General features: G+C 32.5%; 1 protein-coding gene across 6 annotated transcripts in view; it reads right to left on the reverse strand.

Moving 5' to 3' along the window:
* LOC145242393 (uncharacterized) overlaps positions 1-14,652 on the reverse strand; it is a 717,261-nt gene that overhangs the window by 403,685 nt on the left and 298,924 nt on the right. The window lies entirely within an intron of this gene.

Below are 14,652 nucleotides of genomic sequence, written 5' to 3' on the forward strand. Positions count from 1 at the left end.
GCCTATTACTAAACTAAGCTTCATTTTTTTTAGCAGGAAGGAAATAGTTTTTTGCGTAAGTTTACTGAAATGTACAGAGATATTTTTTATGAAATTGATTTTAAATTAAAAGCAAGAACAATATTCACACTATCACAATTCATTATGTTTTTGGAGATTTAAGACAAAGCAAAGATTTTTATTTTTAAAAATACATGTATTAGGTTTGTATGCATTAGGAACACAGGACACATTACCAATCAACATCTCTGTATGTATTTTAGAATATATTTTCAATTTTAAAAGCTATTTATATTCAAAACAAATCTTAAATAAAAACTCACGACAATTTAACATTGCGTTCACTTAAGTGCATTAAACATTTGATATTGTTGTAGCCTTGCAGGTTGGCAAATAATTAAGACAAATGCAGTGGAATTATTAATAATAAGTATGTTGATGGTTTCTACGAACAGTTGGACTCTGCAATGAAACAATGTAAATCGGACAACATCAGGATCATCACAGGCGACTTCAACTCAAAGGTTGGATGTACCAGAGACGGCAATGCAGTAGGCCCATTCGGACTAGGTATGCAAAATGAGCGAGGTGATCAGCTGTTTGATTGGTGCAAGATGAATGATATGATTATCACAAACAATTTCTTTCAACATCATCCCAGAAACATTTATACCTAGAGGAGTCCAGTTTCTGTATTCAGATTGATTTCATCTTGGTCAACAAGTGATTTAGGAATGCGATTCAAAGAGTTCAAACCTATCCGGGTGTGGATTGCAACTCAGATCATGCTTTGTTATCTAGCAAAATCAGACTGGGGCTGAAGAAGATCGCACGCAAGAAGCCAGTAGCGCAAAGGCAAACCGGACAGCTAAAGGAGGACAATGGCACGAGAAACAGTTTCTTATAGTGCGTGAAAGAGCAATATGCAAAGAATAAAGACACAGTGAGATGTGATTGAACCTTCCTCAAGACATCAATAGAAAAGGCGTCAGAAGAGTGATTGCTGCACACATGCCACAATGCAAAGAAGTGGATGACGCAAGAAATACTTGATAAGGTGGAAGTAAGGATGCTGTTGAAGAATGATCAAAAGAAATACCATGAGGTAGACTGACAGATCTGTACAACAATGTGTAAAAAGAGCAGTACCTGGCCGAATTACCTGGCGTTGAAATTGAGATACTGGAAAAGAAGGATGTGCAAGTAATGCACGAGAAAGTTCAAAATGCGATGCATAGAAAGGTAAGGAGTCAGACTGGATGCATTAGAGATGCAGACGTCTCAGTACTGATGGACGATGAGGCATTTATGTACTGGTTATACATTTTAAAAATGTATAAATTTCTAAAACTTTTTTAAAAAATATGTTTACTTGTTAATTTACTGTTAATAAAACTATTGCATAGAGGAAAATACGACACTGAAATTACCAATGAATGTATGTGGATAAGCTTCATATATATATATATATATATATATATATATATATATGCATTACTTTGAGTTCACCCGTAAATCGATAAACTGAAATATGTTAAGACAGTTCTCTTGGAGAGAGAGAGAGAGAGAGAGAGAGAGAGAGAGAGAGAGAGAGAGAGAGAGAGAGAGAGAGAGAGCACAGTCACATTTTCCTAAGAATGTATATTATTATTCTCATGCCTCGTTGGTAAATCTTTCTTTCTAGATAGCTAAGATGTATTAGTTTTCATTTAAATACATCCCTAAAAAATTAATGAGCATATTAAAAAAAAAAGTTTTTAGTAATTTATCCTATTTTATTTTACTTGCATTAATTTACCGTTAATAAAACTTGCATATAAGACAACAGACAAAAAATTACAATGAATAACACATAACATTAATTGATCATAAATCGTTTAAAAAATAGTTATGAAAATTAGGTATACAAATAGCTGTTTGCATATTTATTTTTACTATATATATATATATATATATATATATATATATATATATATATATATACACACACAGTATTATCAACATTATTGATTTAAATAACAGAAGCCGTTTTGATGGAGATATTAGTGTGATAAATGAAAAGAGATTTGCATTTATACATTTAAATGTAAATAAAATGAAACGAAAAACGGATAAATAAACAAACAAGAAAACACAAGATCACTTTAAAAGGTCATGTAAATGACTATTTCATTTTATTTCATTTTAGTCAACTCCACCCCAAGTGAAAAGCAAAGGTAAGTTTGTTTGCTAATTATATATAGATAGAGATGATGAGAGTAGTGAGAGTGGAGAAATTGGATTAGGTAGATCAGTTGGAATGTAGAAAGTTATCAAAAAGGGGAAAATAAATATAGTAAAGGTAAAAAAATTAAACGGGATGGTCAACAAGAGGAGGAGGAGGAGGAGGAGGAGGAGGAAAATGGGCCATGATTCATATCTAGAGGAGAGGGATCGGTGGAATGTAAACAGGAAAAGAGAGAGGCAAGAGAGAATGAAAAAAAGTATGAGTGAAATGTCTGAACTTCAATATCGAGATGAACAAAATTTTCTCCAATACATCGGAATACCTTGGAAAAAAAATCCTATTCTTTGAGATATATATGTAGTCATTCACATACAGTACTGTTTCATTGTATCACAACGAATCAGTGTGGCTAGACTAGTACTTTTCCCTAACCGAGAACTGAATATACAACCATTGTGTTGACAGTCAGCAGTTCTACTCATCAACCCACGGGAGAAGCGCTCATAAATGACCTCAAAAAATGTAATTTTAAATAAGAATTCGTCCACCACTTTTATATTTACAAACAAACAGTAAGCATCCATCCAGAGACAGCTGTTCTGCTGTATTATGAGTTTTGAGGCAAGCTAGAGGTAGTGTTTCAAGCTGGGATTTGAAACCAGGGTGTTTGATTAGCAGATCTTATCCTTATTCTAGTTAAAGGAATTTAGTGACTTTGTTTGCTTACATTAGTGCTACCGACTGCTTAGAGAGTTCAATTCTTTTTTATGAAGACCTATGTTTTATACAACTGGAAACCATGAATTCTACAAACAAACAAAAAAAAAGGGGGGGGGCAATCTGCGAGTAGAGAGCTCATATAGATATATATCGATGCCTCCATTCAGTCTCAATAGATAATGGCCACCCCTGTAAGGGTAGCTGTGCATGTAATTGTGAGGTAAGATTTGGGCAATATCCAACCACACCTTTCCTGAATCTGCACTGCTTGGGTCCAGTGGCAAGGAGAGGCCTAAGACTGATTGGAAACAATACAGAGATGAGCATATATAGCACCTGAAATTCCCAAATGGTTATTCATTTTAGTACTGACCAAGCTCAACATTGCTTAACTTTGGTGATCTGACGGGAACCAGTATCCATGTGATTATGCCATATATATATATATATATATATATATATATGGCATAATCATATCAATCATTCCTTCGGCAAATTATATATATATATATATATATATATATATATATAATTTGCCGAAGGAATTTTTTCAAATCATTAACAAAAAATTTCCAAATGGAACTAATCTAGGATAAATAGTATTAAATTATCTTTTTCTACAACCACTAACTTAGTGAAAACTATAATAAGTTTTAAGAGTGCAAAAATAGACAAAGAGATTAATGAAGGAGGTTTCTTAACTAATCAAAACATTGAAGGGAAATATAGTATATAAATGGGAAGTAATAGATAATAGAACCAGAACATACATTAGGGTCACAGAGTGTAGATTTAAAGATCGATTTAACAATCTTTTAAAATACTAGCAGTTGATAATAAGAAACCAACATCATTAACAAATTGGATAAAGGATTTAAGAAAGAATAAAAATGAATAAAAATTGAAGTGCTAGTAAATACTCTCCAAATAAATCTGTCCAATGCAACCTTTGCAATCTAGAATCTTATCTTAATAATATCTGAAGAAAACCTTCTTAACAAATGACAGGGAGTAATTCAAAACTATTTACATAGATCTAAGCATATCTTGTTTCAACTAAAACCTTATTAGAAGCATGGATGAGGTTAAAATAGATTAAACTAACAAAGTATGGAAAATTAAATATAAGATAAAAAAATTAGCAAATAAGGTAAAATAAATTGAAAATTGTAAATCACAATAAACCAAATAAATAAACCAAATGTAATAATGACTGTAAATATTAACACTAGTTATAATTAGTTAGAATTTTCAATACATTTAAAATAGATTAGAATATGAAATACAGTGATATATTTTACATAATATAGTATTTAATTTAAATCTGACACCTAAGAGTGAATAATTGTATTTTATAATTATATGTAAATAATCAATTAAATATTAAATCAGTATATGGAATAGAAGCCATAGAACTTGAAATATTCTAACAATTGGCATAATTACAATATTTGGACATGTTAAATATTAGTTGCAAATAAAATAATTATTAATTATGAATAAAATAAAAAGTGAGTGTGAGAAGATTGTGTTGTTTAATAATCATAATATTATAAAGTAGAATAAATTCTCAAGTGATGATTTATATACTCATTTAATTAGTTGAAATAAGAAAAGATTGGTGCATTGATCCAAATAAACCAAATGTGATAATAGAAAAATAGATATAAAAACATTAGTTATAACTAAATATATCCATAGAATAAATCTGAACATGAAATAGGGTAGTATAATTCTTTTTTTTTTTTTACTTTAATTAGGCGCTAATAATTTTATTTTACAATTATAAGTTAAAATATATTAAATTATCAAATTAATATACGGAATTGAGTGTGTGGAGCTCGAAATATTCTAACTATAGTCTGATTGCAATATTTAAACATTGCAAACATTAGTTTATATTAAAATTTCCAATTATAAATAAACAAAAATGGTAAATGAGAGAGTAAAAAAATGTAAAATATTATGTTATAATAACAACATTAACAATCCTAAAATAATAAAAGCAAAATAAGAATTAAATCATCAAATATTATTTTACACATTCATTTAATTAATTAAAATAATAAATTATCATATGATACAAGTGGAAATATGATTTATTCAAATTAATAATAAAAAATAATAATTGTACTAAACAATTTAACTAGTTTGGGAAATGATTATTAATACTTGATTGAAGAATATTTGTACATAACAATTACAGATGGAAAAGAAAAAAATTTTAAACAGCTAATTTTTGGGGTAAAACTTTCAAAACAATTAAATTAAAATAGCTAAAAAATAAACAAAAATAAAATAGTAGCATTAAGTAAATAAAATTAAATATTAAGCTGATACGGTTATAAATATACAATGCATCAAATGAAAAAAAAATTATTAATGGATATAAATAAAATTAAAATTAAATTCAACCAAATATACAAATTAATTAATGAATATATGATAGATTAAAAACAAATATATGCCAATAATAATCATAATGAAATATTAATACAAAAGAATAACTTAAAGGGTATCAAATACTTTATTATTGCTTTTGAATTTATGGATAAAATATAAAATAAATCAAGTACGGGATCTAAGTTCAATATATAAGGATCCAATCAAAATAAAAATTGGGATATATTTGAATTCAATAAATTAGAGTAGATGAAATATTATGGAAGGACATACCAACTTATTGATTTGAATACTATAATTTAACTAAGATTATTGATAAATAAAACTCAAATATATATTAATTTATATCGAAATGTTTTGAATAATATTTGATTTAAATAAATATTATAATCAATTTGTAATACAAATTGGATTAATTAATAAATAATATGCAATAAAACTAGATAAATATATTATCAATATAATAAAAAAAACTCGTTTAATATAAGTAGGTTTGATAAAGGGAAATAACTCATTTAAATATAAAAGTGAACTATCGATCTTTAACTGTGTTTTATGATAAAATATTCTGAAGTGAAATTTTATAATGAAAAATAATTAAATGACAATGAAAGAATTATAATTTATGTGATAATAAATTTAATTAAAATAGTAATAAAAAGGAATTATATATGGATATATAACGTAGATAAAATCAACAATTCGCATAAACAGAAATAAAAAAATACATTTTGTAATTAATTTCATATGAAATAAATAAATATATAGACGTGTTATATATATGAAAATTATTAATATTATCTAAATAACTATATATAGATTAATTATAAATCACTGGAAGAATAGTTAACATAATTAAATCCTTCTTAGATAAGAGAAAAATCCAGGTTGTCCTCGATGGTTGTACATCTAAACAATATGATATAAATGCGGGAGTGCCTCAGAGGTCTATCCTTCGACCTCTATTATTCTTAATATTCATAAAATGACCTCCCTGACAAAATTGTCTGTGAGATGGGTATATATGCTGATGACACCACGCTCTATAACAGACACGACAGGAAAAAAAATAATATATTTAAAGAAATGGCAGAAACACTAGAGGACAACCTCCAATGTGTAGTGGAATGGGGACAAAAATGGATGGTCACATTAAATGCTGCCAAGACTAAACTTGTTTCCTTCAATAACTACAAGAAACCTTCTCTACCACCAATAGCAAAGGCCAAAGACTCTTTATCTGAGAGTACTTCTTTTAAACTCCTCGGCATAACGTTCACAGGAAACATGAGTTGGAAAAATTACATTGAGAGCATTGCCAGGACTGCTGCGAAAAAGGTAGGTTCCTCTCTACCGTGCTAGAAAGCTACTAACGTCCGAAAGTATCCTGTACCTCTATAAGGCCACCATTCGCCCATGTATGGAGTATGGTTGTCATATTTGGGCTGGTGCATCAGCTACTAGTCTCACTCCTTGACAAGGTTCAAAAGAGAGTCGCCAACCTAATAGGTCTTGAACTGTCATCTAAGCTTCAGCCTCTGTCCCATCGACGAAATGTAGCATCCCTCTGCCAGATTTACAAGTACTTCAATGGTGAATGCTCCGACGAACTGCAAGCACTTGTACTCCCCTGATGTAAATACCTCTGACAAACCTGACAAGCAGCAAAATCCCACTCCTTCACAGTTGAGATCCTTAGATGTAAGAGAGCCTTCTACTCGAGTAGTTTCTTCCCCAGAACCGCTAGACTTTGGAATTCCCTTCTGGGTTCTTGCTTCCCCAACTGTACTGACATGCAGAAGTTCAAGTGTAATGTGAACCGACATCTTGCTGCCCAACTCCCCACATAGTACCCCTGTAGCTTATGTCACTGATAGTAGCCCCTATATCAAAGTGGCAATGTGCCTTGTTTGGGGTGAAAATTTAATTTAAAAAAAAAATAAAATAATAATAATTAATAAAATATTAAATAAAATTATTTTAGTAGTGTATAACAAAACTAATACAATTTATTAATACGGAAATTTAAATTTTAATGACTTTATTTGAAAATTCAAAATGGCGGAATAAAAGATAAAATAAAAAAATAATTGCAACTTCTCTCCCAATTTTCGGATTTTGTAATCATGCCCAAATGTATTTTATTTTCTTTAATCGATTGATAGTTGCTATTTCTTATGACAAGTTAAGGGCATAATAGATTCATTGATTGATATAATAATTAAGTGAATATTTTGCACTACAAAACAGTTGCTGTCGAGTATTGTGAATGTCAACGTAATTAAAGGAATAAATTTTAAGATAGTCAACATCATGAAATTTGGAATGTAGACTTTTGTCATTTGTTTGTTATATGCTCTGTATTTACATTGAGCTTCATAAATTAAGGATTAGTATATAGAAAAGGTGAAATATAATTGAAAAAAAAATCATAATCCCACAGAAATGTGTATATATATATAGAGAGAGAAAGAGAGAACTAGAGACTGTGGGCCAAACACTATCATGGCTAATAAGAAAAAAAAAGTATTTTCTAAACCTTCCTGATTAGGGTTTTGGTATCAGCTGAAAATTTTTAATTTTAAATAAATATTTATTTTAAAAAAAAAAATACTGCATGAGTGATTTTTTAGCAGTCATGTTTTGAATTTCATTTTCACCATGCATTTTAACAGTTTTTAAACTTTGTTATTTTTTAATTTTTTCTTGCCTGATGAGATAAATAATGATCGAAATGATCTGCACATCATAGTAAGATAACACTATATTTACATAAAGAAAATAAAAATTATATATATATATATATATATATATATATATATATATATATATATACACACACTAGCAGTTTGCCCAGCATTGTCCACTCGTAAAATACATTTAAATATGATATTTTAATTTATGCAGATTTTTTAGTCATTATTAGTGAACCAATTCTGTATTATTATATTGTACCCAATATATAGAAACGATTTCAAAAATTCCTTGGGTGCCATCAAGTCGAATCGAAACCAAAACATTTAGCCTTATTCGTTATTGTCTTATTCACTCCAGCCTTATTCATTATCCTCTGAGCTAACTATAGATGGATATGAAAACTTTAAAAATTAACCGACTTTAACATAAATGTATATTTACGCATGCATAGAAGTAACATGCTTAGTCGACTTAGCCTGCCAAGTTCCATTTTTTTATTTCAATTTTGACCTCTTAGCAGCTAGAAACCCAAATTAAATTTGTTCCACAGATCCAAATTCTATTTATATAAAGTTTCAAGTCTGTAGACAAAAAATTGATAGTGGAATTTGGTAGAGACCGTTCTGCTGCACACAGACAGACAAGGTCACTTCATATATATATATGCTGGATCCACCAATAAATCGGGAAGATTTAAAAAATTAATTAGTTATTGAAAAAATATATTTTAACAACTTTATTATACATAAATAGAACTTATATTCTTTACCATTTTTTTTTTAAAATGAAGATGCAATACTATTTTTGTAAAAATGACTCCTTTCAAATGGGTTCCATTAAAGGCATGGCATTCTTGGATTCGGATGAAAAAGTTCTCCATGACTTCTTGCAGCATATTTACCGGTATTGCCTCAATCTCATTTGCAGTGCATTCTTTGAGAGCTGGAATTGTTCGAGGTGAGTCACTTTCGAACACTTTCGTTTTAAGATAACCCCATGAAAAATAGTCACAAGCACTCAAATCTGGTGAACGAGGGGGCCACAGGATATTTCCTTTGTGAGAAATGATACGACCTGGAAATAAAGTATTAAAGGCATCGATGGAAATTCTTGCCATGTGACTTGTAGTTCTATCTTGTTGGAAACTTGTTTGCTCATCCATTACAAAACGGGCAAGTTGAGGAGTGAAAAAGTTATCATCTCAACATAGCGCCAAGCATTTACAGCGACTGCATTACCAGATTCATTTTCATAACGAAAAATGAACCGATAATGCTTCTTGCAGACATAGTGCACCATACGGTTACTTTCTGAGCATGAAGAGGTTTCTCATAAAGCAAACAAGGGTTTTTCTCTGCTCAATACCTGAAGTTTTGTTTGTTTACATAACTGCTCAGATGAAAATGCGCTTCGTCATTTACCCAAAAGTTGTTCAACTGAGGCTGTCTGAAGGTAATTTTACCCTTCTTCCCACAATGCTATCCCCTATTGCTTCTTCATTAAAAAAAAAAATAAAAAAATATGGTAAAAAATGTAAATTCCATTTATGTATAATAAAGTTATTAAAATAAATTTGTTTAGTAAGTCATTAATTTTTAAAATCTTCCTTATTCATTGGCAGACCCAATATAATAAATATATATATATATATATATATATATATATATATATATATATATATATATATATATATATATATACATACACACTAGCAAAAGTACCCGTCGTTGACTGGGTTAAAAAAGCCTACAGAAAATGGACTGTGATTGATGAAAGTATGATAGGTTATGAAAAGGAGGGGGTTGTAAAGATAGGTTTTGATACTCAAAAATTTTACCCTCAGCAAAATATGATGAAAGTAAAGATAATTTTCGCGAAAATATATTTTTTTTATCTCAACTTCGTTTCCAATCATAGCTAAGAGTGACCAACAAAATGATGTTTCATTACAAAGAGAAAATGTTATATATATAATAATATAAATATACAAGAAATAAATGTTACCATAGTCAATAAAAGTTACTTTTATGGAAGAAAAGTTCATTGGTTTGTATTTTTAAGTAGTTTGTAAAAAAAATTTTTTTTTTTTTAAATTCACGAACTGGTTTTAAAAAAAATCAAAATGGCAGCGACTTTGAAATGGAGAGCCCCATTTTCAATTTGAAGGAGGAGCACCTGAGCATTCTGTGTTAACAATTTGAGAGAGTTCCGTCAACGTAAGGAATATTTATAAACATATTTTAATGTTTTCCGTTATTTGGTGCTTGAGGAATATTCGATTATGGCATGTGTAGTTTATATAAAAATTAATTTAAGTAGTTATCGCCTCAAATTTTGTTTTAATTATTTCAAGTAAAGAGCATTAAAAACTATTTCAAAACAAAAAAAAAACATGAACTGAACTTTTATTGACTATGGTAATATTGATTTCTTGTATATTTATTTTTTCGGGTAGTTGCTTTTTGGCTTTTCTGCTAAACACTCTTACTAAATAATATCGATGAAATATTGAAAAACAAAGAAACAAAAACAGTTTTGAAAATAATGAAGCTTTACTTACTTAAGTAAAATAATCCGAAACAGCAAAATGGAATATTAAAAAAGTAAACACGTAATTACTTTAGTTTTTTAAAGCAAAGAATCAATATAAATATGAATAAGAAGAAAATGGCGCCCTTTTCAAGCAGAACAGCTTCGTTTCAGTTTTACAGTATTGAACGGTATAGTATTGCGCTGTTTGATTCAGGGTTGTACTATTGTAATGTAAAGAACAGGCAGAAAGGGTTGTAATCAACTGAATTCCTTCTAGTACACTGACAAAAAAAAGCTTAAACAGATATATAAATAAAATAAAATGGTTATGTAAATATTTTTAAAAAGACACAATCACGTGAGCAGGATTTTTTCTTTCTTTTGACACAATAAGTAACATTCTTATTTTTTATTATTTATCCATTTATCTATTTTCCAAAGAGTGCCACATGCAAGTGGAGAAGGAAAAAAACAGAGTTATGCAAAATTTGTGTCGAGAATTGTTTAAAGTTCCGACTTTTTTTTTTGCTTTCACTTTAATAAGAACATGAATTTATGAGGTGAATTTATTCGACACAATATGATTCAACTCAAAAAAATAAATAAAAGCTAACGTGAATTAAGATTAAAGTTAAGGTGTTATTGTGGACCCTCACCCCTTTTAAAAAATCTTGTTAAACTTTGTGACATATTTACATTCTATGGAGGTCAGACGCGAACGAACACCCAATAATTTTATCATACCATATTTCTTCAAACTGAAACATAATTATCAAAGTATACTTATGTAAATAGATATGAAAAGTCTTTGTTAAAGTTTGTGCCATATTTCCATGGAGTACAGGCGCGAACGCAGACCCCACAATTTTATTATATCATCCCTATTTAAGTTGAAACATACTTATCAAAGTATTCTTTTTTTTTTTTTTTTTTATTACATTTTCACCCCAAACAATGCACATTGCCACTTTGGTATAGGGGGCTACTATCAGGGGAAACATCTACTGGGGTACTATGTAGGGATTTGGGCAGCAAAATGTTGGTTCACATTGCACTTGAACTTCTGCATGTCAGTACAGTTGGGGAAGCAGTGACCTGGAATGGAATTCCAAAGTCTAGCGGTTCTGGGGAAGAAACTACCGGAGTAGAAAGATCTTTTACATCTAGGGATCTCTACAGTGTGGGGGTGGGATTTTGCAGCTTGTCGGGTCTGTCGAGGGTATTCACGTCGTGAGGGCACAAGTGCTTGCAGTTCATCAGAGCATTCACCATTAAAATACTTGTAGAACAGGCAGAGGGATGCAACGTTTCGTCGATGGGACAGAGGCTGAAGCTTAGATGCCAGTTTAGGGCCTATCAGATTTGCAACTCTCTTTTGAACCCTGTCAAGGAGCGAGAGACTAGTAGCCGATGCACCAGCCCAAATATGACAGCAATACTCCATACATGGGCGAATGGTTGCCTTATAGAGGTACAGGATACTTTCGGACGTTAGTAGTTTTCTAGCACAGTAGAGAGAGCCCACCTTCCTTGCAGCGGCCCTGGCAATCCCCTTGATGTAATTGTTCCAACTCATGTTTCCTGTGAACGTTAGGCCAAGGAGCTTGAAAGACGTACTCTCAGATAAAGAGTCGTTGGCCATTGCTATAGGTGGTAGAGAAGGTTTCTTGTAATTATTGAATGAAACCAGTTTAGTCTTGGCGGCATTGAATGTGACCATCTATTTTTGTCCCCATTCCACTACTGATTGGAGGTCATCCTCTAGTGTTTCTGCCATTACTTTAGATATATGTTCATTTGTTTTCCTGTCGTGCCTGCTATAGAGCGTGGTGTCATCAGCATATATACCCATCTCAGAGGCAATTTTGTCGGGGAGGTCATTTATGAATATCAGGAACAGCAGAGGTCCAAGGATAGATCCCTGGGGCACTCCCGCATTTATATCATATTGTTTAGATGTCCGACCGTCGAGGACAACCTGGATTTTTCTCTTATCTAAGAAGGATTTAATTATGTTAAGTATTCTACCAGTGATACCGTATGATCTAATCTTCCTGAGGAGACCCTCATGCCATACCCCGTCAAAAGCCTTAGATATATCTAGAGCTACTGCTCTGCCCTCTTCCGCTTTGTCCAGTGAATGGTATATGCGTTCAGAGATTACAGTGAGGATGTCTGCTGTGGAACGGGCTTGTCTAAATCCATATTGTTGGTCAGTCAGAAGTTTAGCATCTGTAAGGTGATGGACTAGAGCATGGTTAATTAAGGTCTCAAATATTTTGGCAAAAAATGGGAGGAGGCTAATAGGGCGATAATTTAATGGGTCAGTTCTTTCGCCAGAATTCTTGAATACTGGTACCACAGAAGCAGTTTTCCAACAGCCCGGAAAGCAAGATTCATTAAGGCATTTGTTGAAGAGTTTGGAGAGAACTGGAGCTACTTCGGCTGAGCACTTTTTTAATAGTACAGCTGGGATGAGATCGGGTCCACATGCTTCTGAAGTGTCAAGGTTTTTTATGATAGCATGCACCTGAGCAGGGATGATTTTCAGATCGTCTAGCGTGACGTCTGTTCGCATAGGAAATTGAGGTAGGGGGTGGTTGGAAGGGTCCAGTGTGGAGTTTGAGGCAAACTGACTGGCAAGCATGTTAGCCTTTTCGGTTGCTGAGCAAACAACCTCGTGATTGTTGGTTAGTGGGGGAATTGTTGATTGCCCATTTTTTACTACACTGTTGTAGATTTTCCAGAAGTCACGAGTTCCTAGTTTTTGTGCTTCGATGCGTTTTTTAGTGGTTTCCGTAAATTCCCTCTTAACTGTCGCTATTTCTTTCTTAACGTTACTTCTAGCTTCTATGTACTTCTGTCTGTTTGAACTGGACTTATGTCGGTTAAACCTGCGGAATGCATGCTGCCTTTGAGCAATGGCAGTTGCGCAAGTCGAAGTAAACCATTGGGAGATTGGGGCTTGCTATAGAATTTCCGCATGGGAACATGCGCTTCGATTGCAGTTTTGAACCATTCAGTGGTCTTGTTTGCACACTGTTCAGCAGGAAGAGAAAAAATATTTCCCCATGGGGCGTCTCTGATAAGATCTCTGATGGCTTCCCAGTCAGCCTTTTTATAATATCTCGTTGTTTTGAGCACTGGCTCTTCAGTTTTCGGTCTAGAGTTTAGGGCGATTTCAACCATTATCACTGCATGATCAGTGTTCCCAAGTGGGCTGTCGGCTTTCGTTATACAATCATCAGGAACTGTGGTCAAAAACAGATCTAAGAGTGATGTATGTTGTTCTTCCTGATGTCGAAGGAGAGTGCTGTATCTATGCTGTCAGATACTTTGTTTATTATGGTGCAGTCTTGGGTTGAGGGAGAGTGGTAGAGAAAGTAAAAGTAGCTAATGTTGTGTTGCATAATTAGTCTAAAGCACATAAAGGCTTGATCATCCGTTTCTAGGTTTGTTTCTCTAGTCAAGGGAAGGGTATTACGAATGTAAACTCCAAGTCCGTGCATATGTCTGTCAGAGTCCTTACGGCAGAGTGTGAGATATCCAGGCATGTTAAAGTAGTTAGAGGGGATGGAGGAGTGTAGGTTAGTCTCACTTAGTGCTATCCGAGGTATTTGTTAGGAGAAATGCTTCAACATCAGCTAAATTAGTTCTAAGCCCACGGATATTTGTGAATGCAAGCCTCAAGGGAGGAGGCAAGTTGGATTTGTTTGACCCTAAGCCTGGTTTAAGCTTATTTTTAGATTGTACTGTCATCATATTTTTAACGAGTTTCAGTTAGGTTAGGGTGAGCCGAACAGGAGGTTATGCAGAGTATCACACATGCATCACAAGTAGACCATCAGCTGACCCTCCATCAACTAGGACTGTGGCCTCAGGAAAGCCCACCGGGGATGAGTGCAGGGTCCCTTTCCATGCGCGACATGGCACTGCAAACATCTCGAGATTATACAACTGTTGATGGAGCAGCCGCTCTAAGCGCTACCAAAGAGTTAGGGCTCCTGTACTACCAGTCGGAAACAGCAGCCAGTAACTGTCAATCCGGTACCCTCAACCCATCAGAGGAAGGT

This window comes from Euprymna scolopes, chromosome 21 (assembly GCF_053919585.1).
Source record: "Euprymna scolopes isolate OS-2025 chromosome 21, ASM5391958v1, whole genome shotgun sequence".
Lineage (NCBI taxonomy): Eukaryota > Metazoa > Mollusca > Cephalopoda > Sepiida > Sepiolidae > Euprymna > Euprymna scolopes.